Source organism: Ceratotherium simum, chromosome 1 (assembly GCF_057802395.1).
Source record: "Ceratotherium simum simum isolate JZ-2026a chromosome 1, ASM5780239v1, whole genome shotgun sequence".
NCBI lineage: Eukaryota > Metazoa > Chordata > Mammalia > Perissodactyla > Rhinocerotidae > Ceratotherium > Ceratotherium simum.
The window spans coordinates 109,291,265-109,305,198 of record NC_141900.1 but is presented as its reverse complement, the minus strand read 5'-3'; the positions used below and the strand labels follow the sequence as shown (position 1 = coordinate 109,305,198).

The window sequence follows — 13,934 nt, the reverse complement described above, 5'->3', positions numbered from 1 at the left end:
GAGGTCTGCCCCCCAAAACTGGAGAGATACACAGGCGGATACAGACAGTCACAACTTGCCAGAGCAAAAGAATCCCCCCAGAGCCAATGCAGGGATAGGGACTGAACTGTCCCTGACGAACTGCTGGCAGCTCGGAGTGGACACTGTGTGAGTTTTACCTCCAGGAGCTCCATCAGGGCCCCACAGTAAATATTCGAGAAAAACGCCCTTGTGCCTCAGACAAGCGGAGGAGAAAAGGAACCATTTAGAAATAGCAGAACATTTTGTTTTTTTTAACAAGGTCTGCCCTCAGGGGAAACTTTTACCAGAGCCTAACTTGCTGAGGCTTTATCAGAGCCTAAACTACCTGGGGGGCAGGGAAATACCCAATTTCAGTCCCCTCCAGCCATCCTATCCCACCAAGGAGAGAGGAAGGACGCTGGGCAGCACTAGTGAAGTTCACAGTTCAGAGGTACAGGCTCCCCAAAAGACTGAGACCTACTCCTGGGACTATAGAAACCTTCCCCTCCCCACACCTCATCTCACCTCCACATTACTAAAGGCCTTTTTACAGCACTTCCTTTTACCCAGTACATCATGTCCACCTTTCACCAAAAAATTACAAGGCATACTAAAACGCAAAAAGCAGTTTGAAGAGATTGAGCAAGCATCAGAACCAGTGAGATATGGCAGGAAGAGTGGAATTATCAAACCAAGAATTTTTTAAAACTCTGATTAATATGCTAAGAGCTTTAATGGAAAAAGCAGATGCATAATGTAAGCAAAGAGATGGATATTCTAAGAATCAAAAAGAAATGCTAGAGATCAAAAACACTAACGGACAAGAAAAATGTCTTTGATGAGCTTATTAGTAGACTGGACGTGGCTGAGGAATCTAATGACGATAGAAACTTCAAAACTGAACAACCGAAAAAAAGACTGAAAACAAAATATCCAAGAACTGCAGGCCAACTACAGAAGACGTAATATACACGTAATGGAAATATCAGAAGGGATAGAAGCAACACTGAAGCATAAATGAACTTTAAAGCAATTAGAAGCAATAATGACTGAGAATTTCCCCAAATTAATGTCAGACACCAAACCACACATCCAGGAAGATCAGAAAACATCAAGCAGGATAAACGCCAAACAAACTACATCTAGGCATATGATATTCAAACTTCAGAAAAATAAAGACAAAAAAATCTTGAAAGAAGCCAGACCAAAAAACACCTTACCTATAGGGAAGGCAAGATAAGAATTCCATCCATGCAAGTAAGAGTGGAGTAAAATATTTTTAGTGTTGAGAGAAGAGAGGAAAAAAAAAGAGAAACACCAACCTAGAACTCTGCATCCTGCAAAATTATCCTTCAAAAGTGAAGAAAAGACTTTCTGTGGCAAACAAAAATTGGGAAATTTTTTTGCCAGATCTGCCTTGCAAGAAATGTTAAAAGTTCTTCAGAGAGAAGGAAAATGATATAGGTGAGAAACAGATCTACATAGAGCATCAGAGAAAGAATAAGTGGATGTAAAATAAAAACTTTTTATTTTTCTTATTCCTAATTGATCTGATAACAATTCGTTCAAATAATAGCAACAACACATTTGATTGTATAAGCTTACATGAATACATATGTTTATGTGTAAGTGAAATGAATGACAACGATACAAGGGCAAGGAGAAAGAATTACGAATACCTGTTATTATTGTTATAAGGTACTTACTTGCACTACCCATGAAGCTGTATAGTGTTATGTGAATGTGTACTTGGATTAGCTGTAAATGTACACTGCCAACTCCAGGGCGACCTTTAAAAAGGTACAAATAAAAAGTGTAACATACTAGCAAAGGAGAGGAAAATGGAATCATAAAATATGTTCATTCAAAATCAAAACCACAAAAGGCAGAAAAAGTGTGGAAGACAAAAAACAGCAACAAAGAACAAGGACAACAAATAGTAACGGTAACAAACATGGTAAATAACTAAATCAATAATCACTTTAAACATCAATGGTCTTAAATAAACCACTTCAAAACTTACCTAACAGAATTTCTCCTGTGCTACAGGCTGATACACCCAACTGAGGATCGGGTGCCTCTCAAGCACTTCAGACTATACTCGCTCTTCCTTCTATACAGACCTACCTCATTTTATTTCTTTTTTTGCTTGAGGAAGACTATCCCTGAGCTAACATCTGTGCCAATCTTCCTCTATTTTGTATAGGGGACACCACCACAGCTTGGTTTGATGAATCGGTGTGTAGGTCTGCGCCCAGGATCCAAACCTTCGAACCCTGGGCCACCAAAGCAGAATGCGCGAACTTAACCACTATGCCACCAGGCCGGCCCCATGCATACCTCATTTTATTGCACTTCACTTGATGTGCTTTTTACAAGACCCTCCACCAACAAAAGGACCACCACGTGCTAACAGCTCAGATGATGGTTAGCATTTTTTAACAATAAAGTATCTTCTAATTAAGGTAGGTACATCGGGTTTTTTTTTAATTTTTATTTATTTTTTTTTTCCCCCAAAGCCCCAGTAGATAGTTGTATGTCATAGCTGCACATCCTTCTAGTTGCTGTATGTGGGACGCAGCCTCAGCATGGCCAGAGAAGCGGTGCGTCGGTGCGCGCCCAGGATCCGAACCCGGGCCGCCAGCAGCGGAGTGCGCGCACTTAACCGCTAAGCCACGGGGCCGGCCCACATTGGGTTTTTTTAAAACATAATGCTACTGCACGCTGAACAGACCATAGCGTAAACATAACTTTTATATGCACTGGGAAACCAGATAAGCCGTGTGACCCGCTTAACAGCAGCGGTCTGCCTGTACTCTGCATTTCCATGAACTTGACCCCACTCACCCAGCTAATCAAATCAGAAACCTAGGAGTTTCTAAGATTTACCCTTTTTCCCTCAACCTCCATAACCAATCACCAATTAATCACCAGTTACCCACTGTACCCTGGTTTAGACCCTCACCATCTGTCAGCTACACTACTGCAAAAACAAGTGCCACAACACCCACGTGGCAGGCCTGTGCTCTAGCCAAACCCTTCAAGGATTCCTACCATTTGTTTTACCAATCTCTGGCCTGATTTGTACTTCCATGCATATTACCTTTACTTTTTTTAACATTGTGTGTGCGTGTGTGTGTGAGAGAAGAAGATTGTCCCTGAGCTAACATCTGTTGCCAATCTTCCTCTTTTTGCTTGAGGAAGCTGCCACAGCATGGTTTGATGAGCGATGTGTAGGTCCTCACCGGGATCCGAACCTGCAAACCCCAGGCCACCAAAGCAGAGCACACAAACTTAACTACTATGCCACCGGGTCAGCTCCTTAACATTTTTAAAAATTAATTTGTTAATGGGCACGTTGTAATATCCATAAAAATCAAAAGTTAGAAATGCTAGCTATTTTTTCTGCAACAATATCTAACTATTAAAATGAAACAGATTTCATTAGTGTACTACCAAAAACCATCACATGCCACCTGACAGGGAAAACTCAAGACTCTTCTGCACAGCATCCAAAGCCTGTCACCCTGTCTGACTTCCTATCCTCCCTGATGCCATCCTCCCTGCAAACCAGACTCCACCATCTGCTGACTCCAGACAATGCCACTTGTCTGCACTCTGGCCTGCCCTCGCACCTCCCAGGTGCATTCTTCACCCTATCTCAACTCCAGGTTACCTCCTCTTTCCTGAGTACACACCTCTGTGTACTTTCTTCACACTGGGATTGCATCTTATACATGCCTCCCTTATAATATTCACCAGGTTATCACACCCATCACACATTACACTGTGGGTTTTTTAATGCTTCTTACATCGTAAGCTCCTTGAGGGCAGGACACGTGCCATTTTATCTTTAGAGCTCAGTAATGTAGCCCCTGGCAAGTAATGAGGCTTACTGAATTAGTGGGCACACAGAAGAAAGCTTTTAACTATAGAACGTCAGGAAGATACTCAAGTTCCCTCATATTCCAATGGATGAGTAAGCCCAAGGCCCATGTATCCATCAATACGCACGTTTAAATGTTGTCATCAGTAATATAAATACTGATGCAAAAGAGTTTATCATCACTAATTAAATCTTTCAAAAAGGTTTCACTTTTTGGAAGGTTTTAGGAAACTAATGAATATTCTGATTGGCTGGTACTTTCTGTTTTCTATCACCTTAGTCTTTTTAACTCTTTTTTTGGCCAACAATTCTCCATCAGGACTTCTAAGGAAGCTATAACTACCCACTGGCCTGGTGGTCAGTTCTGTGGTCACTATTTGAATCGTACTTTTAAAATCATTCATTCCATGTTCTGCGTTCAGCCAAATGACACTACATGGGACTTGAATGCATCTACTGCCCATGGGAATAAAACCAACCATAGAAAAAGTCACAGAACTGGAGCCATTTAAATTACTCTCTCTTTTTCTTTTTTTTTCTTTCGGTATAGCATGCAAAGTTGAATTTGCCAAATAAAAAATACATGTGGAATAAAAAAATACAAGCATATGATAATTATGTGACATGATAAAGGTGTCAGCTACACTACCATAGTAATCATATTGCAATATATAAATGTATAAAACCAACATGTGGTACACCTCAAACTTCCACTATTACATGTCAATTATATCAATAAAAAAATTTTTTTTAATTCAGGACAGATTAAGTTATCAAAATAAAAAATATATATCTACAAGGACAAAACAATGTCAGGAGACAAAAGCAACAGAACTGTCATCTGAAAAGTAGTTACTAGGCCCGTATACCCAACTTACACCATAGAAGTCCTTAAATAGCTTAGGAATTGGAAGGGCACTTTCAGAAAAAAATACTATTTACAGGCCATACTTTCCCCTTTTAAAATGAGAAGTGTCCCATGTGGTGGAGGGCATTGTGAATACATGAATATCCTGACACAGCTAATATTTGAGCCCTGACTCTATCCAGCACTAGTCTGAGCACTCAGTGGACACTGCTGCTGCCCCTGTTTCTCCTTCGGGAAACCTGAGGCCCAGAGGCTGAGTGTGGTCTAGGGTTACACACTGCAGTGGGGAGCAAGGTCAGACCCAGGCGCTCCAGCGTGAGCTGCCCTCTTTCTCACTGCTGGAAGCAACTCTATCGGAAGTTGTAGAAATTTCTGCATCAAAAGATGTATGTCTTTAAAAAAAATGACATTGCCTAACTGCCTGCCACAGAGGCTGTACCAATTTACATTCTGACTACTATTATCAGCCTTACGTTTTCCAGCCCTAAGAAACAATTACTAATTTGTCTGATATTTTCAACCCTTAAAGTGAAGCCTGATCTGTCTTGTGCTTATGAAGTTAAGCATCTTTTCATGTTCAAGAGCTATCTGTAAGCGCTTCCTGTGAACAGCTCACCTACATCCTTTGCCCATTTTGCACCTAACTGTTGGCCTTTCTTAATTTTTTTGACCAAATCTTACAAAAGCTTTATTGAGATCACTAGAAGCCAAGCCTTGACTATGCCTTCTACTATTCACTTTCAACACGGGGATGCCCAATGGGTGTCATACACTGCTGGGCTGGAAAAAAGCGCTAAGTCAATACAGTGCTTCTACTGACATGATTATGATTGAGTGCAACTCAGACTGTGAAATGAGTCAGGGCAAGTGCAGAGCAGGCACCAGGAACTGTGAGGATAAGTGCTGTTGGCACGGGTGCTCGGAGAAAGGAGGAGCACGTACAAACAGAAAACTACAAAGATGGCAGTCTACAGAGAGAGACTGTCACTTTATATGCATGAAAAAAAGGAAACTTGTCTAAATGAGGATTCCCAGGCCCATTCCAAAAGATGCTATTTCACCCAGTAGTATCTTAGCCTGGGAATGTGCATTTTAAACCAACACCTCACGTGATTCATACAAACATTCATCTACAATGTGACCCCCAGCTGCTGGTCCACTTAACAGGATCAATTTTGACTAACCAAACCAAATTAGCAAAATATTAAAATGTTACTATATACCCTATATATGCCAGACATTATATACTCTAATCTAGTCTTCCCCTGTGGTCTAGTGGTTAAGATTCAGCGCTCTAACCACAGCAGCCTGGGGTTCGCTTCCCAGTCAGGGAATCACATCACCTGTCTGTCAGTTATCACACTGTGGCAGCTGCGTGTTGCTGTGATGCTGAAAGCTATGCCACCAGTATTTCAAATACCAGCAAGGTCACCGTGGTGGACAGGTTTCAGCAGAGCTTCCAAACTAGAAAGACTAGGAAGAAGGACCTGGCCACCTACTTGTGAAAAATTTGGCCATGAAAACCCTATAATTAGCAGTGGAGCATTGTCTGATATAGTGCCAGAAGGGGAGAGGATGGTGTAAAAAGACAGGGCAGAGGTCGGTAGGAGTTGGAATCAACTTGATGGCGCTAACAACAAAAAGTATGCCCCTCAAAGAGAAGCCTGTACTCATTACACTATACCCAAATGAACACAGACGAGTTCCTCTCTGGAAAGATGAATTCTCACTTCATTAAAGCTACATTTAGGCAGTCCTTCCAATGCAGAAATGAGCCCTGTGGTCAAAAGCTTTGGTTCATCTGAGGAGATATGCTGCTGAAGTAAAAAGAAGTTTCTGTCCTCACAATACAACCAGCCACTAAGTGTGAAAGGCCTTCTCTTTTCCCAGTCTGTAGATCAGTAACAATCTCCCATTTCTAACTCCTAAGGGTCCAACCATGCCCATCCAAGACTCCTACTTTCTCCAAACAGATCTTACAAATAAGAAAAATGAGCTGGGATGTATACACACACAGTACCCAAGATGCTCCTTCAGGGTGAGAGCTGCTAGTTCAAAAACCCGTTTCTCTACTGTTTCTTGCACTTTAACCAGTGTACCATTACATCAACATCCCAAAACAGAAGTTCTGATTCCCAAAGTAAATCAGCTAGCATATCTTCTGCACAATTACTCTACAAGTGAATTAAACCGTTATTATTTGCATTTACAAGTTTTATTACTAGAGAGTTCTTGAAGGTAGAACTCTGGGTAAAATAAAACTAGGTCATTCTTGCTAAGTCTCTCAGATTTTCCTTTTACTATCAAGAGAAAAAAGGTGTATAGATTTCCCAACAAAACTGCCTTAATTCTACTCCTGTATATCAAGGGAAAAGTACTGGAAAGGCACTCTACAGGTTCCCAAACCTCTTGGCAACCTTCACTCATTTTACTCACTTTAGACTTTCTCTGACCAATCTACACCTCATGTTTCTCTAAACACAGAGATTACTGAATTTCTCTAAGAATACAGCCCCTTGAATCAAATACATACCCCATATCAACTGCATGCAAACCAGTCCGCAGTAGATGAAATCTGCAGCCACAAAGATAACATTCTTCTCCAAAACAATGATGTAAATGTAACAAAATATCCAGGGACACCACTAAAGCAGTACAAATTTAACTACTCCCCCCCAAAAAAAGAAAGCTGCAGACAGAAATGATCCCTGTGGGATAAGGCCAAGAGGAGAAAACAGCCTGAGGGTTGGTCTCATGGAAAAGGCGGGACCAGAATCATCTCTCTCAAGATTCTGTTCATCCGCAGGGTGCAATATGACTTCAGAGCCACTATTTCTCCTCCCCCATATTCTCCTCCGTGAAACTGCATCTACTAGCAGTTTTGACTACAAATAACTCATCCAAGTTTCAGTTATTTGAGGTGCTCCATGAGTTAGCTCTAAAAAGCCAAGTTTTATGTACAGCTCAATTGGCCCCTTTCAGTTACAAAGTTCAGATTTTAATAATTTTCTAAAGGAAAATTTCTTAGTCATTACACATGCCTTGTGTTCTTAACAAAATTCAGAGAATATATGTGCCCAACATGATTGTTCCAATATTATTACTCTTCGAGGCCTCCACAGATTATCCCTGAGTCAGGTTCAAACTCGGTGTGTGGACTTAGATACCTCTAGATTCTGTGACCTTCTGCTACTCTATATCCCAAATCTTGGCCAGCCACACAAGTAAGATGTTACTGGATATCAGTGACCATCTTTCCACCCATGAGACCTAAACATCTGTCTACCATCTAAAAAAACTTGCTCTGCTTGGACAAAAAAAAATGCTCCTTTGTTTCTTTCCAATCCATGGAACTCAACACTGAAAATGGAGCTGAAGGGGGAAAAAACCTTCTTTCTTCCAGAAAGCCTGTCATTATTATCCACCCATAGACCGCTTCTCACTATACATTGTTTTAAGTAACATAATTCGAGGTCATATGTCCACTGAAGACATTCCCTACCTTTAGCTTAAAAAAAAAAATCAGCAAATCAAAATTCTCATTAATTCTACTAACCTAGAAAAGGGGTAATTTTAAATAAAACGGTTTTTTTTTTTTTTTAATTTTCCCCCAGAGCCCCAGTAGATAGTTGTATGTCATAGCTGCACATCCTTCCAGTTGCTGTATGTGGGACACGGCCCCAGCATGGCCAGAGAAGCCGTGCGTCGGTGCGCACCCGGGATCCGAACCCGGGCCGCCAGCAGCGGGGGGCGCGCACTTAACCGCTAAGCCACGGGGACGGCCCTAAAACGGTTTTTTAAATGTTTAATTCCTGTTGTGGCAAGAGACTAATTTAGTTCAATACTATATGCTTAATGGAATGGAACCAAGCAAGAAGTTTAAGAAGAAATAAGTGATAAATCTGGGGAAGCATCCAACATGTCATTTCGTTATGTGATAGACTCCCAGAATAAATACATGGGTAGGGAAGAAAAAAACATAGAAGTGAACCATCACTCCTTATCACAGATCATCTACTTATACATTTTGTTCTTACCCGATATGCTCTAAAGTATTCCTGAAACAAAGGAAGTTATTTCCTCTATAATTCAAGACCCAAGATCATTCTTTCAACTGGCAATCATCACCTATTAGATACAGACATGACTAACTTCCTTTCATTAAAATAAAATAGAACACATGGCAAGTACTCAGTCTCAGATACCTGTGAACTAAAACTTTATGCTATATATTACCTTTCTAACTGTCTAAACTCTGGATCCCACTAGTAATTGTAGAAGAGTAATCAGAACAGACAAAACAGGAAGGATCCTATTCAACCAATCTTTTCTGAGCACTCTGGGTCAGGGACAATGCCACAGGCACAAAGGAACACAGAAGATTCCACTCTTCCCTGCAGGAATGCACCCCAGGGTGCACACACAAACACAAAGCAAACTCGAAATGCCTTTGGTGCTAAAAGGCAGGATGAGAACGTTGAAGAGCACAAAATCACATGCTGCCTGAGGAAATCACCCTTCCAAAGACAACTGATGCTTGCCACGGAGCTTAGGAATCCTAAAGTACCTAGAGTATTTAGATACAAATAGTTCTACTGTCCCACAGCCATAAGCAACAGTTACTGTTTTTTATTTAGAATGGCCAGAAAGTCCTTACAAACTTTGGATACCGTAACAATTTTAAGAGAAAACCAAGCCATGCCTAAATAAGATACAGCTTTTGAAATAAGATACGAAGGATATAAAACAGAACCTTCCCTGCTTTGATATATACTGCAATCCTTAGAAATTTAACTACTTTTATTTTTTCAGAAATTAATTTTCCCCACCTTAAATATAAAGTTTTTAAATTTTACTTCTTTCTTGGAATATTAAAAGAAAAAGGGTCGGGGCCGGCCCCGCGGCTTAGCGGTTAAGTGCACGTGCTCCACTGCTGGCGGCCCGGGTTCAATCCCGGGCGCGCACCGACGCACCGCTTCTCCGGCCATGCTGAGGCCACGTCCCACATACAGCAACTAGAAGGATGTGCAGCTATGACATACAACTATCTACTGGGGCTTTGGGGGAAAAAATAAATAAATAAAATTTAAAAAAAAAAAGAAAAGAAAAAGGGTCAATCGTGACAGAGTTTGAAAAAACACCTTATAATAAATATATAATAAACCATCAGTCTTCCTAGCTGACTTATCCAGTGAGTCATTTTCTCCAATTACGCTTTAAAATTGTCTTTAGATTCCTATATTATCATTTCTATCACTATTCTGATCTTTATCAACTTTGCTTTTCTTCTCATTTACCTCCCTTTTCCGAGTTTGAAGTTCTCTCAAATTCTATCCACCAAAGAGAAGCCACGCATTTGTGCCCCATCCCATCCCAATTCACTAGGAAGCCTGCAGTTACCAACCTTTCACAGCTAGGTGGTGTCCTGCACAAATTTAAACCAAACCAGATTTTTTTTTTTTTTTTTTTGTGAGGAAGATCAGCCCTGAGCTAACATCTGCCAATCCTCTTTTTGCTGAAGAAGACTGGCCCTGGGCTAACATCCATGCCCATCTTCCTCCACTTTATGTGGGACGCCACCACAGCATGGCCTGACAAGCGGTGCGTCGTGCGCGTCCAGGATGCGAACTAGCGAAGCCCCGGCCGTGCAGCGGAGCGAGCACACTTAACCGCTTGCGCCACAGGGCCGGCCCCCCAAACCAGATTTTTAACACACAATACCATCCTAAATTCTAGAATCATTTCCAAGAAACTGAAAACACACAAAAGAAAAAAAGGTTTTTAAAAATCTTGTTAAGGGCCGGCCCGTGGCTCAGCCGTTAAGTGCACGCGCTCCGCTACTGGCAGCCCCGGTTCGGATCTGGGGCGCGCACCGACGCACCGCTTCTCTGGCCATGCTGAGGCCTCGTCCCATATACAGCAACTAGAAGAATGTACAACTATGACATACAACTATCTACTGGGGCTTTGGGGAGAAAAAGGAGGAGAATTGGCAATAGCTGTTAGCTCAGAGCCGGTCTTCCTCAGCAAAAAGAGGAGGATTAGCATGGATGTTAGCTCAGGGCTGATCTTCCTCACCAAAAAAAAAAAAAAAAAAAACGTTAAAATATCAACTTACAGATATAAAGGCTGACTATATTCACGTACTCCTTACCAAGAGACATCAGAAGCCACGTGTAGCCACCCTTCAGCATTAACCAACAACGCAGCTGACCTTCACCACGCAGTCATGCCCACTGCACCCCAGTGGAAGGTAACGGGAAACACCACTAAGGTGACACAGTCAAGATTACACTGCAATTCTGAAGAGCTGAATTAAAAATAATTCACCAAGTTTTAAAGTGCCCTCTTTAAAAATGAAAAAATACACATAAACTTATCCCACCCCAAACTGGTTTTTGAGTTTGCTAGGTTGAAACCTGTCGATGGTGGCCATGAGTACACAGTTGTATTTGTTTGAAACTGTCCAAAATAGAGTTAATAGTTCTACTCTTGCTTCTACCCTTAAAAATAATGGGTTTGCTTAAAAAGGAAAACTACTGTATGCCACCCGGTCGCAGATATCATACTAGAATTCTCTAGCCATCATTTAGTCTTCAGAGTATTACTCATCCAGCCCTCCCCATCCAGCCCTCCAGATAAGCCTCTGTCCTGCAGCAAGAAATACCTCCCAAATCTTCCACTTTCAAATCCAGAAGAAAACAAATTTAAACACTGATATTTTGAAGAGGACGCTGAACTCATCTCAAATTCTTTAAAGGGTCTTAAATCCCCAACTTTCTCATCTTCTACAGCACCACACTAAGCATACTTAGGCATGTTTCAAAAGTCAGCTTCTCAACCCCTTTTGTTCTCCTCCCACTTCCCGTCAAGTCATCCACACCCACAAACTACGACACCCAGCCAATTTACTCCCCAAATTCATATTCTGCATAATCCAAAAAGTCCCACAGCTCCTTGGATAACGTGCACAAACAGCACTCACCTTTTTATTACAAATACAAAAGTCCTAACCCCATGGGAGCTGAAGTCTCTTACTGGAAACAAGAAAAGTCTGGATTAAACCTTCCCCGAAAGAACCTGGGGGCGGGGGGGGGGGCGGACTGGGGAAGAGGCGGAGAGAAGACATAATTCCTTCAGATATCACTAAACCATTTTTGTTATGTGTAATTATTACAAAGAATGATTAAACCTGAAGAATCAGCAAACAAGTCCAAATGGTAAGAGTTTCTCTTTCCTTTTTAACTTTCCTACTAAATCAATTAGTTGCCTTAAAAGATTCTAGCCATAATATCTTACTACGAATCCACAACTGAACTAAAAACGTTGAAAAATACCAGGAGCGCCGCTCAGCCCACTCTTCCTAGGGAGCCCCCGGGGGGCGGTCTCCACAGCGGGCACTTCCGTTCCGCAGCTCACGGGAGCAGGGCAGCACCGAAGTTCACGTCCCTGACCACAACCCGTCCCACCTCGGAACACCTTTTTCCAGACGACACAAGGTTTGCAAAGTACGCTTCTCGCGTCCATTCTTTCCTTACTCGGGCAAAAGCTGATATAAACTTGACTTACATAAACCGCGTTACACGCTGAACTGAAACGAAGCAAACTGGCTTAAGTAGCGAGTTGAAAATCAGGCATTTTGCTAATCAACAAACTTCCGACAACTCAGCGGGGAGCTCTGGCAACCCGGCCCCGCGGCCCCACGCCTGCGTCCCCGTCTCCGTGTGGGGACGCCGCCTCCCCCGGCTCCTTCCTTCTGTAAACCCACCTCGCGCTGGCTTCAGGGTCAACTACGCGGGGCCTTCGAGAAAAAGCAAGCCTCTCCCGCTGCGGGCCTGCGCTGCCGAGCGAGACGGGCCGGGCTCGGCCCCGGGCGGACAGGGCAGGAGAGGCCCCCACCGCCGCCCGCACGGCCCCAGCCCCAACCGCCGGCGCGGGGACGCGGGGGCCGGGGACGCGGCAAGTCTGGACCCCGGTCCCGAGCCCCACCCCTGGCCCTCGGCATCGGCCCTACACCCGTCCCCGGCCGCGACCCCGGCCTGACCCCCACGCCGACCCCCGGCCCCACCCCAGGCCCCGATCCCACCCCAGGCCCGCGGCCCGCGACCTCCGGCCTCCGCCTCCGGCCTGACCCCCACCCGACCCCCGGCCGGCACGGCCCGGCGACCGCACGCGTTGCCAGGCCCGGGTCAGGTCCGCGGCCCGCCCCCTGCCCCGCGCGGGCGGCCCTCACCGAGGACGCGGGGACGGCGCGGCGGGAAGGGGCCCGGTCTCCCTCGGCTCCGGCACGACGGCGCTGCTGACGGTGACGGCTGCACCTCGCGCTTTCCTTTCTCTCCTTTCTCCAACAACAAACAGGAAGTGCGTCACGCGGCGACATCCACTTCCGCCCGGTCCTGACGCCGCGCATGCGCCTCGTGCGCCCCGCCCCGCCTTCCCGAAGCTTCGGGGCTGTTGGGCCGACGCGTGTGCCGACCCCGCTGGTTCCGTAGGAGCTGTGCCCGCTGTGCACCCGGACGTGCCTCACGGGGAGGCGGGACTCGGGCGGGTAGGGTCGCGGTCCCGGGCTCACCCGAGGTCCGGGTGCCGCCTCCGTCCCCGGCCTCTCCGTCACCGAGGCCCCGACGACGGAACGCCGGAGCGTCGGGCAGTGCTGGTCGGATCGGAACCCGAGACCGGTTTTGGGGTTCGCGCGCTGTGGCCTCGTGCTAAGGGGTCCTGGCCCGCCGGGATCTCAGTGCTGACCCCGGGCGCCGTTGTCCCCGGTGGCGGCCCCGCACGTGTCCCTGCGGGTCTGTCCTCTCCCCTCCCGGGTCCTGAGAACGAAGGTGCCCGCGCACGCTGAGCGCCCCCGCCCCGGTGCTGACCCCGGGCGCCGTCTCAGCCCTCTCCACCAAGGCCTCAGTTCTTGCTCCTCAGCCCTTGGGAGACTTGGGTAGAAGGAGGACACGTGTTAAACGCTGCTGCTGTATGGTAGCGGATTCATAACCTTCATTGTGGGCGTCTGGAAGGCTTAATACCCATGGTTCTAGTTTTTCCTACTTCAGAACAAAGGATGGCTTTATATTGTGTATGTGCATTTCTTGTGTTTCTTAAACCCTCATTGTATTACTTAACAGCTTGTAGTTTTTAGCAGATGACCAATTAGCAAAAGAAAAAAATAATTTTTTTATTCTGAGT

At 44.7% G+C, this 13,934-nt stretch overlaps 1 protein-coding gene across 3 annotated transcripts in view; it reads right to left on the bottom strand.

Annotated features, from left to right (window-relative positions):
* The window catches only part of DNAJB6 (DnaJ heat shock protein family (Hsp40) member B6), a 79,015-nt gene extending 65,864 nt beyond the window's left edge, over positions 1-13,151 (bottom strand). For all 3 annotated transcript variants that reach the window (XM_087433767.1, XM_004430578.3, XM_087433780.1), the window contains exon 1: positions 12,988-13,151. The gene's annotated coding sequence lies outside the window, so the exon portion shown is untranslated. The remainder of the gene's footprint in view (positions 1-12,987) is intronic.
* Positions 13,152-13,934: the final 783 nt, after the last annotated feature.